The sequence below is a fragment of the Oratosquilla oratoria genome, chromosome 31 (assembly GCF_046742065.1).
Source record: "Oratosquilla oratoria isolate Oo_2021 chromosome 31, ASM4674206v1, whole genome shotgun sequence".
NCBI classification, from domain to species: domain Eukaryota; kingdom Metazoa; phylum Arthropoda; class Malacostraca; order Stomatopoda; family Squillidae; genus Oratosquilla; species Oratosquilla oratoria.
In genome coordinates this window covers 2,897,063-2,916,604 of record NC_134807.1, presented here as the reverse complement: position 1 = coordinate 2,916,604, position 19,542 = coordinate 2,897,063, and the positions used below count along the sequence as shown (strand labels likewise).

The window sequence follows — 19,542 nt, the reverse complement described above, 5'->3', positions numbered from 1 at the left end:
GGAAGTTATTTAATGTTGTAGTGGGATTCATTGGTTGCCCGTGTGAACTTTGATCAATCGAGATGTGGTTTTTGCCTGGTTCTCGCCTAAATACAGTAATATTGGGACAACACTGAACGATAGAGTACGAAATATAGCAAATATTTGAAGAAAAAAAAAATACAACGCTACAGTAAAGTGTCGTATTATTGCTATGCCAGTGACTGGATGCAACACATGTAATTGGTAAAATTGTATGTAACACATCACACATACACGTGTACTAAGGTTGTGGGTGATTATTGGTGTGTATACGCATTAAATTTGATAACTGTGTGTGTGTGTGTGTGTGTGTGTGTGTGTGTGTGTGTGTGTGTGTGTGTGTGTGTGTGTGTGTGTGTGTGTGTGTGTGTGTGTGTGTGTTTGTCCGCTGTCATGCCACTGCTCATGTAGAACCTGTATCACACTCAGCATATTTTCAACAGCTGTTGTAGATTCGTACGTTGGTGATATGATAAAAAAAATCCTGTAGGAGCTATCTTCCCAAACGACTATGCAAATTCTTCGTTATGTAATTGGTTTTATAATAAGAGTGTCAGACACGCTGTCTACAGTTAGACGATCTAGGAATGGTGACTGGAGAGGTGCCTAATTTGGACTTTGGGGGGATTTTGTACTGATCTAGGTTCCTTTACCGAAATCAAATAAAAAATGGCGTACCGGCGACTGATCCCAGTGGACAGGACAACGCCTTCACACCCAAAATTGTTGTTCGATTTTTTTTAACCTTTTTGTATGACGATTTTTTTTTTCGTTGAATAAAATCGCTAGACGTAAACCATATTATTAATGTATTTGTGGAACTAGTGAAGTGGAACTGGGTGTGGAGCTGTACGTAACAGAACATTGTGGCGTGTGTGATTCACCATGGTCTTGGATCACGTGTTGGACTCGTGATCGACAGCTATTTCCCTCCCGGAAGAGAGCCCAGGGTTCGAATTGGACAAAATAACCACGCAGTGAATTAGTGGTCAAGGTTATCGAAAATATGAACTGTGTGTGTGCGTGCGTGTGCTTGTCATAGCGGTATTGTCACCCACTCTGTATCAAGAATTAGTACAAAATACTTTATTCTCTGAGTGCCCTCAATTCCAGTAAAATATCTTGCCGTTAACCAGAATGAAATAAATGTGGATGTTGAAGTTGGAAGCTGTTTTACCATCCCTTCTATCCTTGTAGTGCAATCTTGGCGCCTTAGAGGTGGATTTTACGGTGCCCGTTTGATTATTCCGGGGCAGCAGCATTCACGAGCAATATATTGATGCAGCATATTTGGTTGACGCCATCACGGTTGGCCTGGTGCACCGGCAAATGACGTTTAGTTGTTGTTGATCTTGTTTACCCGATTTGCACGGTGCCATTAGATTTTGTTCCCGTGCCCACGTTAGTTATTTGTATATTATTAAATTTATTTATTATTATTATTATTATTATTATTATTATTATTATTATTATTATTATTATTATTATTATTATTGTTATTATTGTTATTGTTATTATTATCATTATTATTATTATTGATGGTGTAACTTGGAGCATTATTATTATTATTATCATTATTACTATCATTATTACTATCAGTGTTGTTATTACTATTATTATTATTATTAGTAGTAGTAGTAGTAGTACTATTACAATTATTACCAACATTACTATTATCATCGTTTTATATCCGCGTTTCCCAACCTGAAGCGCTGTAATTAATTATAGGGGGTACTGGGAGGAGAAGAACGGGGGTGGAAAGGGAGTTGGGAGATAGGGTGGATGAAAGAGTATTAGGATGGTTTGGACACATGGAAAGAATGAGTGAAGAAAGACTAGTAAAAGAGGTATGGAAGGCAGATGTGGAGGGAGTGAACATGAGGGGACGTCCTAGGATGAGGTGGATGGATGGGGTGAAGGGGGCTTTGGGGAAGAGGGGAATGTCTGTTGAGGAAGGACGGGAGAGGACAGGAGACAGGGGTGAATGGAGAATGGTTGTATATGGATGATGTTGAGATGCATGAGGTGGAAGGGGCGGGGGGTGGGGGGGGTGAGGTAGTATGTGTGGGCAAAATTTGACGCAGCCCGAAGGGATTTCTCCCCGTCTTCTTTAATGCATGGGGGAACGGAGAGGGGGGTCGTCGATTTAATGAAGCGGCATTGCTGTGGATGTGCTGTGTCTTGCGATACTGCTTCTGACCTAGGGCAGTGGACAGGGTGCAGGGATGACCCGTCATCCAGGAGGTGCTAAGATGAGAGGGAGGGTGGAGGGGTGTGGAGTGTATTCAGGGATGGAATGGATGGGAATGATTTTATGCCTTTTCCTTTTTGGCTACCTCCCTTGTAAGGGGGAAAAAGACTTGGTATATGTATATACTGGGAAGTGATGCACACAAAACTCACACACACACACACACACACACACACACACACACACACACACACAACACACACACACAACACGCACCCACACACACACAATATATATATATTATATATATATATGTATATATATATATATGTATATATATATGCATATATATATGTTTATATGTATATGTATATATATATGTATATATATATGTATATATATATGTATATATATATATATATATATATATATATATATATATATATATATATATATATATAATTAATTAATTACCTAGTTGTGCATATTTGACCTTTTCCATGCTATTCTATATTTCTAGGGTGTTCTTATTCTTCTACAAACAATATTGTCAATTTGTGTAAAGTAGTACACTTCACTTTCTTTTATCCTTCTTATAACAAGATAGAAATGCTGGACTGCTTAGACTTGACAACAGGGGGTGCTATGGTCGGAAAAGGTTGGGAAACGCTGTTTTTATATCATGCTTATTCAATCTATTATATATTTTGTATTTTTAACTTTATTCATTATTCATCAATTGAATTTGATAGATATTATGATTCTTAAAATTCTGAAGTGGGATGCTCACGATCAATCCAGCTCCCTCCCTCCCCCCCCTTTCCACTCCTATTGCAACAGGACAGTTGGTTGTGTAACAGTTAAAAGAAAACGTACGACAATTGTATCAGGGGTGTGGCAACATTGTAAGCAAGGTTTTTCCCGTTAATTTTGAATAGATGATAATTTACGGGAAATGTGAAATGCACTACACACACGCAGTATGAAGATGAAGCCTTGATTTTTTTTTATGGGTAAGCTGTTTTATTCAGTGGTGTGTTTATTTTCTATATAAAAACTAAATTTTAATTATGTCCTGTTGAGGTTGGGTGTGTTAGAGTTTACACCATGAGGCGATTAGCCGAGCCAACATAAAGTCGTCGTCTTCTCGCAAAGCTTCGATCTGTTTCCATAATCTTTCGTTCGCATCTCCCTCTCTCTCTCTCCTCACTCCCTCCTCAGTGGATCAACACTTAATTCCCTCTTGCCAAGAACGTCCCAACACTAAGGGTAAAGGTGTTAATGGGTTTGGCTGTAGTTTGTAATCGGATTTAACCCATTGGTTGCCTAAAAGGAAATATGAAGAATTAACATTTCGTAAGAACTTCCTCGTAGCTTGTCTTGTTTTAGCTCAGAGAGTGGGACAAGGAAAACCCGATTTACCAATGGTAAGCATTTGTTCTGTCGTCTCTCTGTACGGTTAATGACGTCACGGGGACCGTTGTGTTGGACCACGTGACGTGTTTGCGAGTGATACGACTGCGTAGAGCACTCTTGGTCCAGATTAAATGTAGTAGGATCAATAAACGGAACGTGAATGGCGTAGTAGTAGCGTTACATGGACGATGTGACGTCATAGCTGTGCTTACGGACAATGTGACGTCATAGTGATGTTCATGAGCGATATGACAGTGTTGCTTTGGAAGATGTGACGTCATAATGGTGTTTAAGGGCGGGGTGACGTCATAGTGAGCATTGATTATGTGACGGTGCTTATGCACGATGTTATGTCATAGTTGTGCTTATGGACGATATGACGTCATAATTGTACACTTGACGTCTTGACGTCATTGCGACATGTTGACGTAACAGTGACGTTATTAGTAATTATGTCGCGTGTAGTGTGATGTGTTTGGCAGAATTGTGACACGTGGCTGGTGGTAGATGGTCGTCAATTAGCTCAAATTTTTATTTCTTCAGAGACGTGATAGTTTAAGCTTTTTATTATGACACGTCGAGTGATTGAATTAGACCAAAGCGTCGACATTGTTACAGAGTTTAGTTGGTCGTAATAATAACGCAAATGATTATTAGTATTATCATCCTTATCAGTATCATCATTATAATTATCATTATTATATTTTCATATTTTTTGTTCCGTTGTATTATTGTCATTATTATTGTCTTTAGTAGTAGTAGTACTACTACTACTACTACTACTACTACTACTACTACTACTGCTGCTGCTGCTGCTGCTGCTGCTGCTACTACTACTGCTACAGCTACTACTGCTACAACAACTACTACTACTACTGCTACAACAACTACTACTACTACTACTGCTACAACAACTACTACTACTGCTACAACTACTACTACTACTACTACTACTACTACTACTACTACTACTACTACATTACTACTACTACTACTACTACTACTACTACTACTACTACTACTACTACTACTACTACTACTACTACTACTACTACTACTACTACTACTACAATTACAATAATAATAATAATTTAGGGGATGGTAATACAATAGCGATGATGTATATAATGTCAAGTGCATTTGTATGAAATAGGAAGCTCGAATTGGACAAAATAACTACGCACTGAATTGGTGGTCAGTTATCGAAAATATGAACTGTGTGTGTGTGTGATTGCGAGAGATTCACCATGGTCTTGGATCACGTGTGGACTCGTGATCGACATCTATTTCCCTCCCGGAAGAGAGCTTATATATGACCAATCTATGGGTAATGCTGTGGCCGCACACGCACGCACACACACACACACACACACACACACACACACACACACACACACACACACACACACACACACACACACACACACAACTGGAATTATTTCAGCCCTGGGCGGGAGTCGAACCTTCGTAGTGGCAGTCGGGAACTCTACCAACTGCGCCACGAGTTGTGTGTGTGTACGTATGCGCTTACGTGTGGAAAAGTCTACACAAGGCAGTCGGGAACTCTACCAACTGCTCCACGAGTTGTGTGTGTGTGTACGTGTACGTATATGTACGTGTACATGTGTACGTGTGTGTACGTATGTGTACGTATGCGCTTACGTGTGGAAAAGTCTACACAAGGCTTGGTTAACTTTCTTGCCCCCCTGACTAAGCATCCTACGAAGCCTGTTAAGACACGTCGGTTAGTTAACCTTGTTCGGTGACACGTCCGTTACGTCAGCGTGGCACCCTACCGCGTGTCATCATCGTCGTGTCGCATTGCGGGTCGTGTCGTGTGACTCACGACAATCCCCCCCGTGTCTTGTGACACGTCATGGCGTGTCAAGTGTGTCGCGTGGCAGAATGCACCACACGCCAAGATGGTCTTGAGTTAATGTTACGTAATGTGAAGTGTAACATAACGTAATTTGTAACGTAGCGTCACTTGTAACGTAGCGTCACTTGTAACGTAGCGTCACTTGTAACGTAGCGTCACTTGTAACGTAGCGTCACTTGTAACGTAGCGTCACTTGTAACGTAGCGTCACTTGTAACGTAGCGTCACTTGTAACGTAGCGTCACTTGTAACGTAGCGTCACTTGTAACGTAGCGTCACTTGTAACGTACCGTCACTTGTAACGTACCGTCACTTGTAACGTAGCGTCACTTGTAACGTAGCGTCACTTGTAACGTACCGTCACTTGTAACGTACCGTCACTTGTAACGTAGCGTCACTTGTAACGTAGTAGTAATTGTGTTTGATTCGTTGTTTTAGTGTGCCAAGCTTCGATACTGCAACAGTTTTGTCACCCTTAAACCCTCCTCACCCTTACACCCTCCTCACCCTTACACCCTCCTCACCCTTACACCCTCCTCACCCTTACACCCTCCTCACCCTTACACCCTCCTCACCCTTACACCCTCCTCACCCTTACACCCTCCTCACCCTTACACCCGCCTCACCCTTACACCAGCCTCACCCTTACACCCGCCTCACCCTTACACCCGCCTCACCCTTACACCCGCCTCACCCTTACACCCTCCTCACCCTCCTCCCTTACACCCTCCTCACCCTTACACCCTCCTCACCCTTTACACCCTCCTCACCCTTACACCCTCCTCACCCTTACACCCTCCTCACCCTTACACCCTCCTCACCCTTACACCCTCCTCACCCTTACACCCTCCTCACCCTTACACCCTCCTCACCCTAACACCCTCCTCACCCTTACACCCTCCTCACCCTAACACCCACCACACCAAAACACCCACCACACCCTTACACCCACCACACCCTAACACACCTCCTCACCCTTACACCCTCCTCACCCTTACACCCTCCTCACCCTTACACCCTCCTCACCCTTACACCCTCCTCACCCTTACACCCTCCTCACCCTTACACCCTCCTCACCCTCACCCTAACCCTCCTCACCCTCACCCTAACCCTCCGTCAGAATCCTCCAAGCGTTGGGCAAAAAAAAAACAAAAAAAATGCGGTTTCAGCAATTGCTATCTCAAAGCAAGTGTATTACAATTTGTTATGACTCTTCTCTCCTCTCGGTGTCGACAATGCTGATGATTGTCAACTCCACAGTTCTGTTGGTCGTCAACAATCGAACCCGATTATATCTTTGTGGACTCGACTAGTTTGAAGGTCAAGTTAATCCCAATCGATGTCCTCTCTCCTGATTGAGAGTTCGGATGGAACCACGAGGTAGTTGTAGTTGTGGGCCGTAGATTACATCATCTACGACTAATTTAGGTTGAAGGAAATAGACAAGAACTGGTTTACCTAACATAGTAGTTAACGAATGGAATAGACTTGGTAACCATGTAGAGAGCTCTGAAATAATTGGTTGTTTAAAGAAACGGTTAGATAACTATATATGTACCAGGGTGACGTGTGGTAAGGGAGATGGAACTGCTTAGTGTAGGCCTTATGGTCTCGTGCAGTCTTATGTTCTTAAGATAGCGTCAGTGAAGAAATGGGGTCTTCAGTACCGGGTATGTCAAGCGGCTGAAGGATGGAGCAACATTTATCGAACAATAAACTATTGTCGCTACATTTCTTCTTTGGTCTCCGAGTGTCGAAAGAAAGCTTCTGGAAGATGCGAACTTGTCACCCACCCACGCGTGACCTGGCTCATCGCAGAGAGTAAGGTCAGCTTTATGGGTGACCTCGTCTAAGTGCTAAACGACACAAAGGAACACTGGGACTTGTTTTCTTTGTGTGTGTTTCTCGAAGACCAAAAATTGTCGGGCACATTCAACTTTGTGTTATTTTATGTAATAATTATTTATCTGTATGCGCAGTTGATTTTTATTTGTTTATTGCGTTTATTGTCTTTTTCGAACTTTACCATAATCCCTATCTCTCCACACGTTCCTGCCATTACTGTTATTGGAACATAATGAGAGGCCACTAGTGGACCACCGGGGTTCACAAGTGGGAGTTAGTGGGTGATCTAATAGAGGTATTCAAATGTGTCAAGGATTTAAACAATGGTGATGCAGCCAAGGTCATCATATCAAGACAACAGGGCAGGACTCGCAGTAATGGATTCAAAACGGACAAATCTTGACTTAAGAAGGAAATAGGCAAGAATTGGTTTACTAATTGAGTAGTTAACGAACGGAATAAACTTAGTAACCATGTGGTTAGCGCTAAAACTATTGGCGGTTTAAATAGAAGATGAGATAACTATGGATAGGGATGGTAAGGGACATATAACTGCCTACTGTAGGTCATATGGTCTCTTGCAGTCAGTCGCCTCCATTCTTAAGTTCATCTCACGATTAAATTTAGTGTTTGAAGTGGCCTCTGCAGGAGAATAAAGAACAGCAGTACATAAAGTATGGGATACATGAGGAGTTTAAGCCCCTCTGGTGTAGGCCATGAGTCACAAGCTATGACAGAATAGACAGGAATTAACTGGATTAAGTTAAAACGAGTTTACGTTTGACTAGTATTAGAGAGGGCTCGTTTCAGTTTCATCTGCTAAGCTGGGATGTGTCAAAGGTTAATTTTATTTTAACATGGAAGGGTAACGAAAGCTGTTCGTGGTTCATCAACTCGCCAAATCTGAATGTCGAACAGTGGATGTCGTGTGACCAACGTAAGGCGAAAGAAACATTCAATGTGCACGGGTATGAGTCAGGTTTTCCAGTCTCGTGTGAGGCGTGTGGAAACGTGGTATTAAGTTCAAGTAAGAGTGGGGGGGTCTGAATACAAGGAACAGTACAGTAGCTTGTATCGTTGAAGTTGTTCGGAAATTATAGTCGTCGCCATCAAGCTTTCTTTTGTTTGTTTTTCATTTCCTTTCGATTTTTTTTGTGATTAATTCCTTCATTCTGGTCATGTACCTCATATCATGTATTCCATCTGGTAGCATCGTATATATATGTTTGAAACCTGTATTACTACGTATTTATTTGATCAACGTAATGTATAACCGAATATCAACCTGTCTTCTCACAAATCCCTTACTTATGTATCGCTGTTCTTTACCCTCCTGGTAACTAATTCAACACCAAATTTAATCGTCTTGTATCCACTAACTGCCACTAGTTTTCGGTTAGTGGTCCAGTTTGTGGCCCTTTGTGGATCACTAGGTAGTCCACAGGTTGTGAACCAGTGGCTTAGAAGATAGCGTGACGAACCGGTTTCTAAAGAATGATTGAGGTTGATTGTCGGTCTGACGGTAGGCTATCATACGAGGAAGGGAACCTCACTCGCCTCATTCGCCATCCCACACCCACGCAGTGGGAAGTGAGAAATCTCTGACAGGGTGAAGCCGTGTCAGTTGCGGGGAGCCGATGTTGGGTCGCCTCCCCGCCTGGCCAGAGCTGTCGGGAACCTACACAGAAAGCCCGGGACTCGAACTTACGACCACCTGCTCATGAGTGCGTATTATATTCAGGAAGTCCCGTATGTCATTAGGTGGACAATGAAGTTTCCAATTTGTTTATTTATTTTTACTATATCGGCTTAAAATATAAAAAATAAATCCCTACCAAGGGGTTTTTCACTTCCCACTGCATGGGAGTAGATCTTGAGTTATTCTCATTTATTCGCTTGTACGTTTATTTTGATTTATTAACGAATTTATTTATTTTTTAAGTTTCCTTGGTTAGCTTTGTTTGCATAAAGAAAAGGCCTCTGACATCGCAACCGCAATGTAAAGATTTAATGTGATTCAACAACCTGTAATTTCCTCTTATTATCCTCCCAAGATGCCAAATTACTTCCCATCTGGGGGGGGGGGGGAAGGGGGGAGGGGAGGAATTATTTGACGTTTGGGCTGGGGGGTGATAGGGGCGGGGAGGTAAATTATCTTCAAATAAGGAGCCTCTTTGATAAGAAACCCATTTTGGCAGCAGATAATGATACAGAAAGGCGCGCACGCCAATCGCCATTTGTTTGTTTTTGTCGTGACGTCACACAGGAAGGCAGGGACGAAAAAGCGACTGACTGACTGACTCACCGCGCCCAAGGGTAATTAATTAATTATCACTCTTCTGGCAATACCACCCCTCTTCCCTCCTCCCTCCTCCCTCCTCCCTCTTCCCTCTTCCCTCCTCCCTCTTCCCTCCTCCCTCCTCCCTCCTCCCTCCTTCTTCCTCCCTCGTCCCTCCTCCCTCGTCCCTCATCCCTCGTCCCTCATCCCTCGTCCCTCCTCTCTCGTCCCTCCTTCTTCCTCCCTCCTTCTTCCTCCCTCCTTCTTCCTCCCTCCTTCCTTTCCTCCCTCCCTTCTTCCTCCCTCCCTTCTTCCTCCCTCCCTTCTTCCTCTCTTCCCTCCCTTCTTCCTCCCTCCCTCCTTCCTCCCTCCCTTCTTCCTCCCTCCCTTCTTCCTCCCTCCCTTCTCCCTCCTTCCTTCCCTCCCTCCTTCCTCCCTCCTTCCTCCCTTCTTCCTCCCTTCTCCCTTCTTCCTCCCTCCTTCCTCCCTTCTTCCTCCCTCCTTCCTCCCTTCTTCCTCCCTACTCCCTCCCTCCTTCCTCCCTCCTTCCTCCCTCCTTCCTTCCTCCTCCCTCCTTCCTCCTTCCCCCTCCCTCCTCCCTCCTTCCTCCTCCTCCTTCCTCCTCCCTCCTTCCTCCTCCCTCCTCCCTCCTTCCTCCTCCCTCCTTCCTCCTCCCTCCTTCCTCCTCCCCCTCCTTCCTCCTCCCTCCTTCCTCCTCCCCCCTTACTTCTCCCTCCTTCCTCCTCCCCCCTTCCTCCTCCCTCCTCCCCCCTTCCTCCTCCTCTTCCCCCTCCTCCTCCCCCCTTCCTCCTCCCCCCTTCCTCCTCCCCCCTTCCTCCTCCCCCCTTCCTCCTCCCCCCTTCCTCCTCCCCCCTTCCTCCTCCCCCCTTCCTCCTCCCCCCTTCCTCCTCCCCCCTTCCTCCTCCCCCTTCCTCCTCCCCCCTTCCTCCTCCCCCCTTCCTCCTCCCCCCTTCCTCCCTCTTCCTCCTCCCTCTTCCTCCTCCCTCTCTCCCTCCTCCTCCCCCCTTCCTCCTCCCTCCTCCCTCCTTCCTCCTCCCCCTTCCTCCTCTCCTCCCTCCTTCCTCCTCCCCCTCCTCCCCTCCCCCGCTCCTCCTTCCTTCTCCCTCCTCCTCCTTCCTTCTCCCTCCTCCTCCCCAACCCTTCTCCCTCCTCCTCCCCAGCCCTTCTCCCTCCTCCTCCCCAGCCCTTCTCCCTCCTCCTCCCCAGCCCTTCTCCCTCCTCCTCCCCAGCCCTTCTCCCTCCTCCCCAGCCCTTCTCCCTCCTCCTCCTCCCCAGCCCTTCTCCCTCCTCCTCCTTCCTTCTCCCTCCTCCTCCCCAACCCTTCTCCCTCCTCCTCCCCAGCCCTTCTCCTCCTCCCCCTCTCCCCTTTCCCGAACAGAATCATTAATAATGTTTTAGTTTCATTAAGCAATGTACACTATACGCCTATATTTTTTTTTTGTCTTGAAGCTGACCTTTCTGTATTCACCTAACGTCGTTTCATATTCCTCTAGAGGGCGCAGGTAGTTCATATTTACGGATAGTTACTTGCATTATTTATCAAAACCAAAATTGATGTTTATTTTATGTTTAGTTCCAGCGCTAGACTTTGACAAATAAAGAATATAATCAGCCAAAATAATATTCTATAGAACATCGTGACGTCTCAGTAGATTAAGTTAATGGAGACTTAAATTTTGTATAGTTGAAGTTTCTTTTTGCTGAATAAAAACATCTGGCGTTAGAAGGATTAGAATTCTTAAAAGAATGGTCATAATATTGGTACTTTATAATTATAAGTATAATACTAAATGGTGTGCACTTGATGTTAAATTTTTTGAGTTTGGTGATGTTAGAGGTAGTGGTAGTAATTGTGTTGGTGGATATATTTCTGGTGGAGGTAGAGATGATATTTGTGGTGGTAGAGATGATATTTGTGGTGGTAGTGATGATATTTGTGGTGGTAGTGATATTTGTGGTGGTAGTGATGATATTTGTGGTGGTAGTGATGATATTTGTGGTGGTAGTGATGATATTTGTGGTGGTAGTGATAATATTTGTGGTGGTGCATCCATTTTTTCGTATTATTGTATTGACGACGCCCCGCAGTCACACTCTGACGACATGACGTCACTGCCGACAAGACGCGTCAGTTTGTGGTCAGGGCAAGTCGATAGACGACTGGCTCGAGACTGAGACAGACTGAGGCGCCAGCAGGGAGTCATTCAGTCTCTCTCTCTCTCTCTCTCTCTCTCTCTCTCTCTCTCTCTCTCTCTCTCTCTCTCTCTCTCTCTCTCTCTCTCTCTCTCTCTCTCTCTCTCTCTCTCTCTCTCTCTCTCTCTCTCTCTCTCTCTCTCTCTCTCTCTCTCTCTCTCTCGCTCTCTCTCTCTCGCTCTCTCTCTCTCTTTCTCTCTTTCTCTTTCTCTCTGTCTCTCTCTCTCAAAGTAGGACCACTGTATTATTATATTTCCCTTATGTATGAGGACGACAAATATTTGAATACAGGCCATATATATATATATATATATATATATATATATATATATATATATATATATAATATATATATAGTATGCGACAAAATCCCACGAGATATGATAATGAAATGGCAGTAAGATCTTTCGTATTTTCTTTGATTATGTATCTATCTTTGTATTTTGTCATAAGATGTAATATATGAAAAATATTACTGTTATTTCGTTATATGTATATATATATATATATATATATATATATATATATGTATATATATATATATATATATATATATATATATATATACATGTATATATATAATTTTTTTTTTTTCAGAAGCCACGGGGAAATTCATAATAACGATATAATAAACGTTTTTGTCTATCAAAACATCTTCAGGGTACCAAAACTTTTGGTATATCGTTACTTTGATTTCCCCGTGTTTTCTGCAAAATCTTTATTCAAGCGTTCATTGTGAAATTTATTCCATTGGGTGTGAGTGTGTGAGAGAGATAATGATAATAATAATGATAGTGACAATGATAATAGGCTTATTGAAAACATGGCGGCCCAAGACTAAAAATACACATACTAAGGTAAGAGGGATTAACATGGATGGTACATAATAAATGATTACCTCTACATATTATGATGCTGAAGTGATTGTGCACTATACAAATATATAAAACATAAACATATATAAACATGATAGATGTGTGTGTGTGTGTGTGTGTGTGATTCACCATGGTCTTTGGATCACGTGTTGGACTCGTGATCGACAACTATTTCCCTACAGGAAGAGATCTCAGAGCTCGTATGACCGATCTATGGGTAATGCTGTGACCTTACACACACACACACACACACACACACACACACACACACACACACACACACACACACACACACACACACCCAACTCCCCGCCCACGAGAGTCAGAGTAACGACCCGAAGCGCAGCGATACCGAAATAATTTCGGCCCTGGGCAGGATACGAACCAGGTACTGCGAGCACCACCGTACTTCCTAGTCCAGTGCTGTGTGTGTGTGTGTGTGTGTGTGTGTGTGTGTGTGTGTGTGTGCGCGCGCGCAGAGCTCGGGTAAAGACAAGAATATAAGAGGCGAACACGAAGCCCGCATGTAGCGTTTGTAGTTGCTGTCTGTCGAGGAAATTCTTTCCCAAATCAATGTGAATTGCATCGTGTGCCGAGTGGCGAGTTGGTTCCGACCGTGGATCGGTTTTGTTGCTGTAGGTGAGTTTCAGTTGCTTACGATGGCCTAACACGTAGGGTCAAGGTTGTTTTGGTCTCGTCTAAGAGTGTTGCCCCGAGCTATTTTTATTTCCCCATTATCGTCACTTTCTCTCCCTGATTGTTTCTAAGGGTGTGCCGATTAATAGAGATCGGCAAGAATCGGCATTTTTTATTTAGTATTATTTATTTTTTTTCATTTATTATTATTATTATTATTATTATTATCATTATTATTATTATTATTATTATTTTTTTTTTTTAGATTCGTCATCGGCAATATTTTGCCTATGCCGATGCAGATTCTCAAGTAAAAAAAAAAGTGCCGATTCTTGCCGATTCCGATAAATCGGTACACCCCTATTTGTTTCCTCCCGTTTCTTCTCTTCCCACTCTTAGTCCTGTCGACTCCTGTCGCCCTTTTGGTCTTCACTTAGGGATAAAGCAACTCACATATTTTAGTTGGTAGGTCCTGTTACCTCCAATCATTCAATTTTGTCAATTTCTACTCTGTCTGTCCCTCTTAGTTTTGGTTCTTTTCTCTGAAACTTCACTCAATGTTTCTGTCTAGTGATTTTTTTTTTTTTTTTTTTTTTAGCCCAATGATCTTTAACTTTATATTCAAGATCCTCACCATAGGGGACTTTACAATCGTGAACCAATTGCATTTTCTCCTCCAAACAGAAATGTGGCTTTCTACAGCGGTGCTAATCATGACCCAAGTATTTGCAGTTCCAACAAATAACCTCATAATAACCAAATAATCTCGTAATAACCTCATGACGGAGAACTTTCGTGGTCATCCTAACTATAGTTACAGATAAATCACAAGTAATTTTTACCTTCTTAGTTGATAATGTCGATTTGAGTCGATTGCTTAACTCGTGTAGTCGTTCCTCACTCGTACTTAGTAACACAACCTTATTTCTTCTGTATCTTTCTACAGTTAGTTCTTGTACAGCGCGCTCCAAAGCGACGTAGCGATTTCTATAGTCCAATGATCTTAAATTTTATATATAAGATCCTCCCCAAAGGGCGTGACCTTACAATCGTGAGCCAATTGAATTTTCTCCTCCTCCACCCTTCCGCCAATCAGATTCGTTGTTACAAGCCTATATGGCAATATCGTTTACTAACAATCTCGAGTCTGTATATCTCACTTGGGTTGCAAAGGAGTACTATGTCAGCATTTCACTCGAGCCCCCGGATAATATTTTTAAATACAATTTTTATTACCTACACAAAGCGGAAACCTGACTTGGCAGCTCGCTCGCTCGCTATATATATATATATTTTTTAAACATGTTTCATAAACACCTAACACATGAAATGTAACATCCGTCTTCTACCCCACGTTCTACCTTCTTTTCTACCAGCCTCTTATACTTTATTATTTTATAAGCCCTGGGCTTCACTCGTCCTGGCAGTGCCGGGTTTTCGGCTTATTCTTTCTTAGAACTGATGCAGGACGTCCTTCAGTCCAGCGACGTATTATTATTATTATTATTATTATTATTATTGTGGACGACAGGTGATTTCTTTCAGCTGGGAGAGCCACACGCGTAATAGAATTGCAGTTTTGATCGATAAAGTCTTTCTGTTGCATGACTGCACCCCCCCCCCCCATTCTTTCTCTTCTCCCGCTCTCCTCCCCTTCCCCTCCCCCTTCCTCCCCCTTCCTCCCCCTTCCCCTCCCCCTTCCTCCCCCTTCCCCTCCCCCTTCCTCCCCCTTCCCCCTCCCCCTTCCCCCTCTCCACCCCCTTCCTCCCCCTCCCCCCTTCCTCCCCCTCCCCCTTCCTACCCCTCCCCCTTTCCTCCCCCTCCCCCCTTCCTCCCCCTCCCCCCTTCCTCCCCCTCCCCCCTTCCTCCCCCTCCCCCCTTCCTCCCCTCCTCCCGTTCCTCCCTTTCCCCCCGTTCCTCCCCCTCCCCCTTCCTCCCTCTCCCCCTTCCTCCCCCTCCCCCCTTCCTCCCCTCCCCATTCCTCCCATTCCCCCCGTTCCTCCCCCTTCCTCCCCCTCGCCCCTTCCTCCCCCTTCCCCTCCCCCCTTCCTCCCACTCCCCTTCCCCCCCCTTCCCCTCCCCCCTTCCCCTTCCTTTCCCTCCCCCCTTCCCCTCCCCCCCTTCCCCTCCCTTCCTCCTCTTCCTCCTCCCCCTCCTCCTCTTCCACAGTCAAAGGCCCTGTTCCTGTCATGTTTCTGGACTGTTTCTGTCATGTTCGTATACTGTTTGAGGCCAGAGGACTTTGGGAGTGGGTGGGGTTGTTTGTAGATAGAGCGATTTGCACTGTTTGCATAACTCCACACTCGGTATGTATTTTCGTATATGTTGGGTGTATTTGTTCGTGATCTTTGTTGTGACGAGTGTCGTATCATGGGGCAGATTTTCATTCTGATACGAGAAAGAACATAAGAGTGAAGGAGACTGCAAGAGACCATAAGGCCTACACTAGGCAGCTCCATATCCATCACCACCTAGGTGCGAATTATTTTTGTAATTTGTGAAAGACAAATGGCGTTTGACACTTGTTTAGGCTATATGTTCTGTCTTGTTTACACACGTACACACACACACGGCTCGGTGGCGCAGTGATAGCGTTCGCAACTGCCAACTCAGCGGTCCGAGTTCGAATCCCCCCCAGGGCTGAAATAATTTCAGTATCGCTTCGCTGCGGGGTGTTACTCCAACTCTCGTGGGCGGGGAGTTGGACGCGCGCTTGTGTGTGTCAGGTCACAGCATTACCTATAGATCGGTCATACATGAACTCTGAGCTCTCGTCCGGGAGGATAGTAGCTGTCGATCACGAGTCCAACACGTGATCCAAGACAATGGTGAATCACTCTGTGTGTGTGTGTGTGTGTGTGTGTGTGTGTGTGTGTGTGTGTGTGTGTGTCCCTCTCCCTCAGCTGAAGTTGTATTAGTTGAATAGAGTCTACAGAACTTAAGGTGGTGACTGTACAATAAATATCACGACCTGATCTGGCACTTGTACATCTCACGGATGGTACAGTAGGTGCCAGAAGCTCTTACAAAGGATTACAAAGGCAGAGCATGCCGACAGGAGACCTTTTGGTCCGTAACTAGGTCGGATGCGGAAAAAAAATAATAATGATAAATAAATAAATAAAAGAAAAATAAATAAATTATAATAGTATAGATAATAAATAAATGCATAGGTATAGTTAAATAATAAACAAGCAGGTAAATAGTAAATAATAATAGATTGACAGATAACTAATAATAAATAAAGATCAAGCAAATGATAATAAACAAGCAAATGATAACAAACAAATAATATAAAATAAATGGCAGTCATTACAGCATCTTGCTTAGGTGTTTATCTAAACGAATCTTAAAGCTTCGACCTGAACTACATTGCACTGCCTCTGCAGGAAGTTTATTCCAGACACTCCGGGCGGGCAAGACAACTCCGGATCATATTTTGCTGTCCGGGGAAGCCCTACGAAATGAAATCAGTGTGCTTGGCAAAGCTACAGTGCTTTGCTCCTTGTTCACTGCGCCAGTGGTGCAGTGTTTTCTGCACCTCGGGTGTGGTTCGAGTCCGCGCGTGCCGGCGCATAGGGAGTGATGTCTTGATTTCGTAGACTTAATGAAGGTGTAAGACTCTGTCCGAGGTTTTGTCTTGTTGTTATCCTGTGGCAAGGTGGTCGTGGCGTCGGTCGTGTTTGTTTGTCGATAATCTTACACCAACTAACTTCCATTTCTACCTCTCTCCTCTCCTATCTCTGTCCCTCTCCTCCTTCTCTCTCCTTCTCTCTCCTCTCTCTCCTCTCTCTCTCTCTCTCTCTCTCTCTCTCTCTCTCTCTCTCTCCCTCCCTCCCTCCCCCCCTTCTCATTATCTCCCCTCTCCTATATGTCTCTCGATCTCTCAATTTCCTCTCCTATCGGTCTCTCGGTCTCGCTCTCTATCTCTATCTCTCTCCTAGCTATCTCTCCTCTCCGGGGGAACCTTATGAGCCACACTGTACGTGAACACACACACACACACACACACACACACACACACACACACACACACACACACCTATTGTGTGATTGAATATATGCCCACCTCCTGACGTGTGTTCGTGACTTCAAGTCAGGGAATCTTTATAGTGTTTTGTATTGTCCTACGAGCGTGAGCATGCGCGTGCGCGCGCCGTCTGACACGCGCGGTTACGTGCGCGGTTCCGTGCGCGTTAGGTTGCGTGGTTGCGTAGAGATTATCATTCATTTGTCTGGGCAGGTTCGCATGGAAGTTCTCTGTGATTTGTAAACTTCCCTCTAGGATTTGCCAGCACGCAACCCGGCACGGCTTAGTATATCTCGAGTCGTGCGTTTGTGTAGATTTTCCTTTTATTATTATTATTATTATTATTATTGTTGTTGTTGTTATTATTGTTATTATTATTATTATTATTATTATTATTATTATTATTGTTATTGATATTAGTAAAATATTGTTATTATTATTTTTGTTGTTATTGTTTTTATTGTTGTCATTGTTGTCGTCATTATTGTTATCATTATTGTTTTTATATTATTGTTGTTGGTTTTGTTGTTGCTCTTGTCTTTGCTTTTGTCTTTGTTGTCTTAAGATAGATGTGGTGGCTCAACGGTTAGCCTGTTGATTCATATTTTCAAGGTCGAAGGTTCGAGTCCGACTTGCGAGTGGCGTGACTTTAAAGAAGTTAATAATTTTCGAACAAAATTTCTGACATTGTTCTGTTCACCTGTGGATAACGTGTCGAACTTGTAAGCGGGCGGTCGCGAGTTCGATTCCCGGGACCAGCTGCTGGCTATGTCGCGCTGGTTTCTGACAGCCCTGGCCATGCGGGGAGGCGACCCAACATCGGCTTGCCGCAATTGACGGGGATTTGCCAGGGGTTTCTCACTTCCCACTGCGTAGGAGTGGGATGGTGAGGGCAACAATCAGAAGAGCTATGTTCGTGGGGCACCGTCTCTGCGTTTTCATCGGTCAAACTCATCTTTAAATTCGTTTATGTTGTCTGACTACTGTTTCTATGCTGTACGAGAAGCTGCATTTCATAATGTTTTGATATTTAATCAATTTTACTCTGGATCATAAAGAGTAAGACTTGAGTTGTGTCTTCAGGTTCACAAGTAACACTCAAGACTACAGCTGTGGAAACACTCAAAACGCAAAGAGTCTTCGGGCATTGTATTACTTGAACCGAATACTATGCTCTTGTTTGATCCACGGTACACTAAGAGTTCGTGTTAAGTGTTCCTACGATTGTGTATATTATGTTCGTTGCAAACACTTGGGCGTAGATGTTTGTTTGTTCCTCGTCTCACGTCTAGGACAAAGTAAAGTCTCTTGTTGTGTTCCAGTAAAGAGGAGACTCGGGAGTGATTTGATACAGGTCTCTTAAGATCCTAAAACGAATTGACATCAAAAGTGACGAAATTTTCACACTGAGTGCGAATCAGGCAAGAAATAATGGTCTCAAACTGTCAGGAAGTAGATTTAATTTGGAAGTCGGTAGAAACAATTTCTCCAGCCGTGTAGTTAATGAATGGAATAAACTTTCTGCAGAGGCAGTGCAGTATACTACAGGTCGAATTTTTAAGATTCATTTAGACAAACACCTAAGCAATATGCTGTGATGCCGGCCATTTATTTTACTTTGTTTATAAATTATGATTATTTATCTACTTGTTTATTATTTATCATCTACTTATTTGTATATTTATCTATTCATTTATATATATATATATATATATATATATATATATATATATATATTCACATCCGACCTAGTTATGGACCAAAAGGTCTGCCGCCATGCTCTTCCTTTGTAATCCTTTGAAATGTGATTAGTGGAACCCCATGTAATGTTCCAAGACAGATTTAGTGTCACGTGATTTTCTGTCAAAGTGACTTGCGTCACTCACTCATCACTAGTTCTCATAAGTCTTGTAAGATCCATGTATCTACACGTGGGACAACATACCAAGTTAACAAATGAACGAGTAAGATGTATTGTACCATGTCGCGAGATTGGTCATTTAACAGAATCTGAAAACCGCGAACTTTATCATACGCGACTTGCTTTTACGCGGGAATGAACCTCGTGGATAACATTTGTTTTCATTTACTTCGTGAAATGACGAGAGGTGCTACTTATGGGACGCTGTTCCACTCGGACAGTGTTGGTTGGTGATCC

The 19,542-nt window shown here is 43.6% G+C and overlaps 1 protein-coding gene across 6 annotated transcripts in view; it reads left to right on the top strand.

Moving 5' to 3' along the window:
- Window positions 1-19,542, top strand: part of LOC143041405 (uncharacterized) — a 435,186-nt gene that overhangs the window by 925 nt on the left and 414,719 nt on the right. The window lies entirely within an intron of this gene.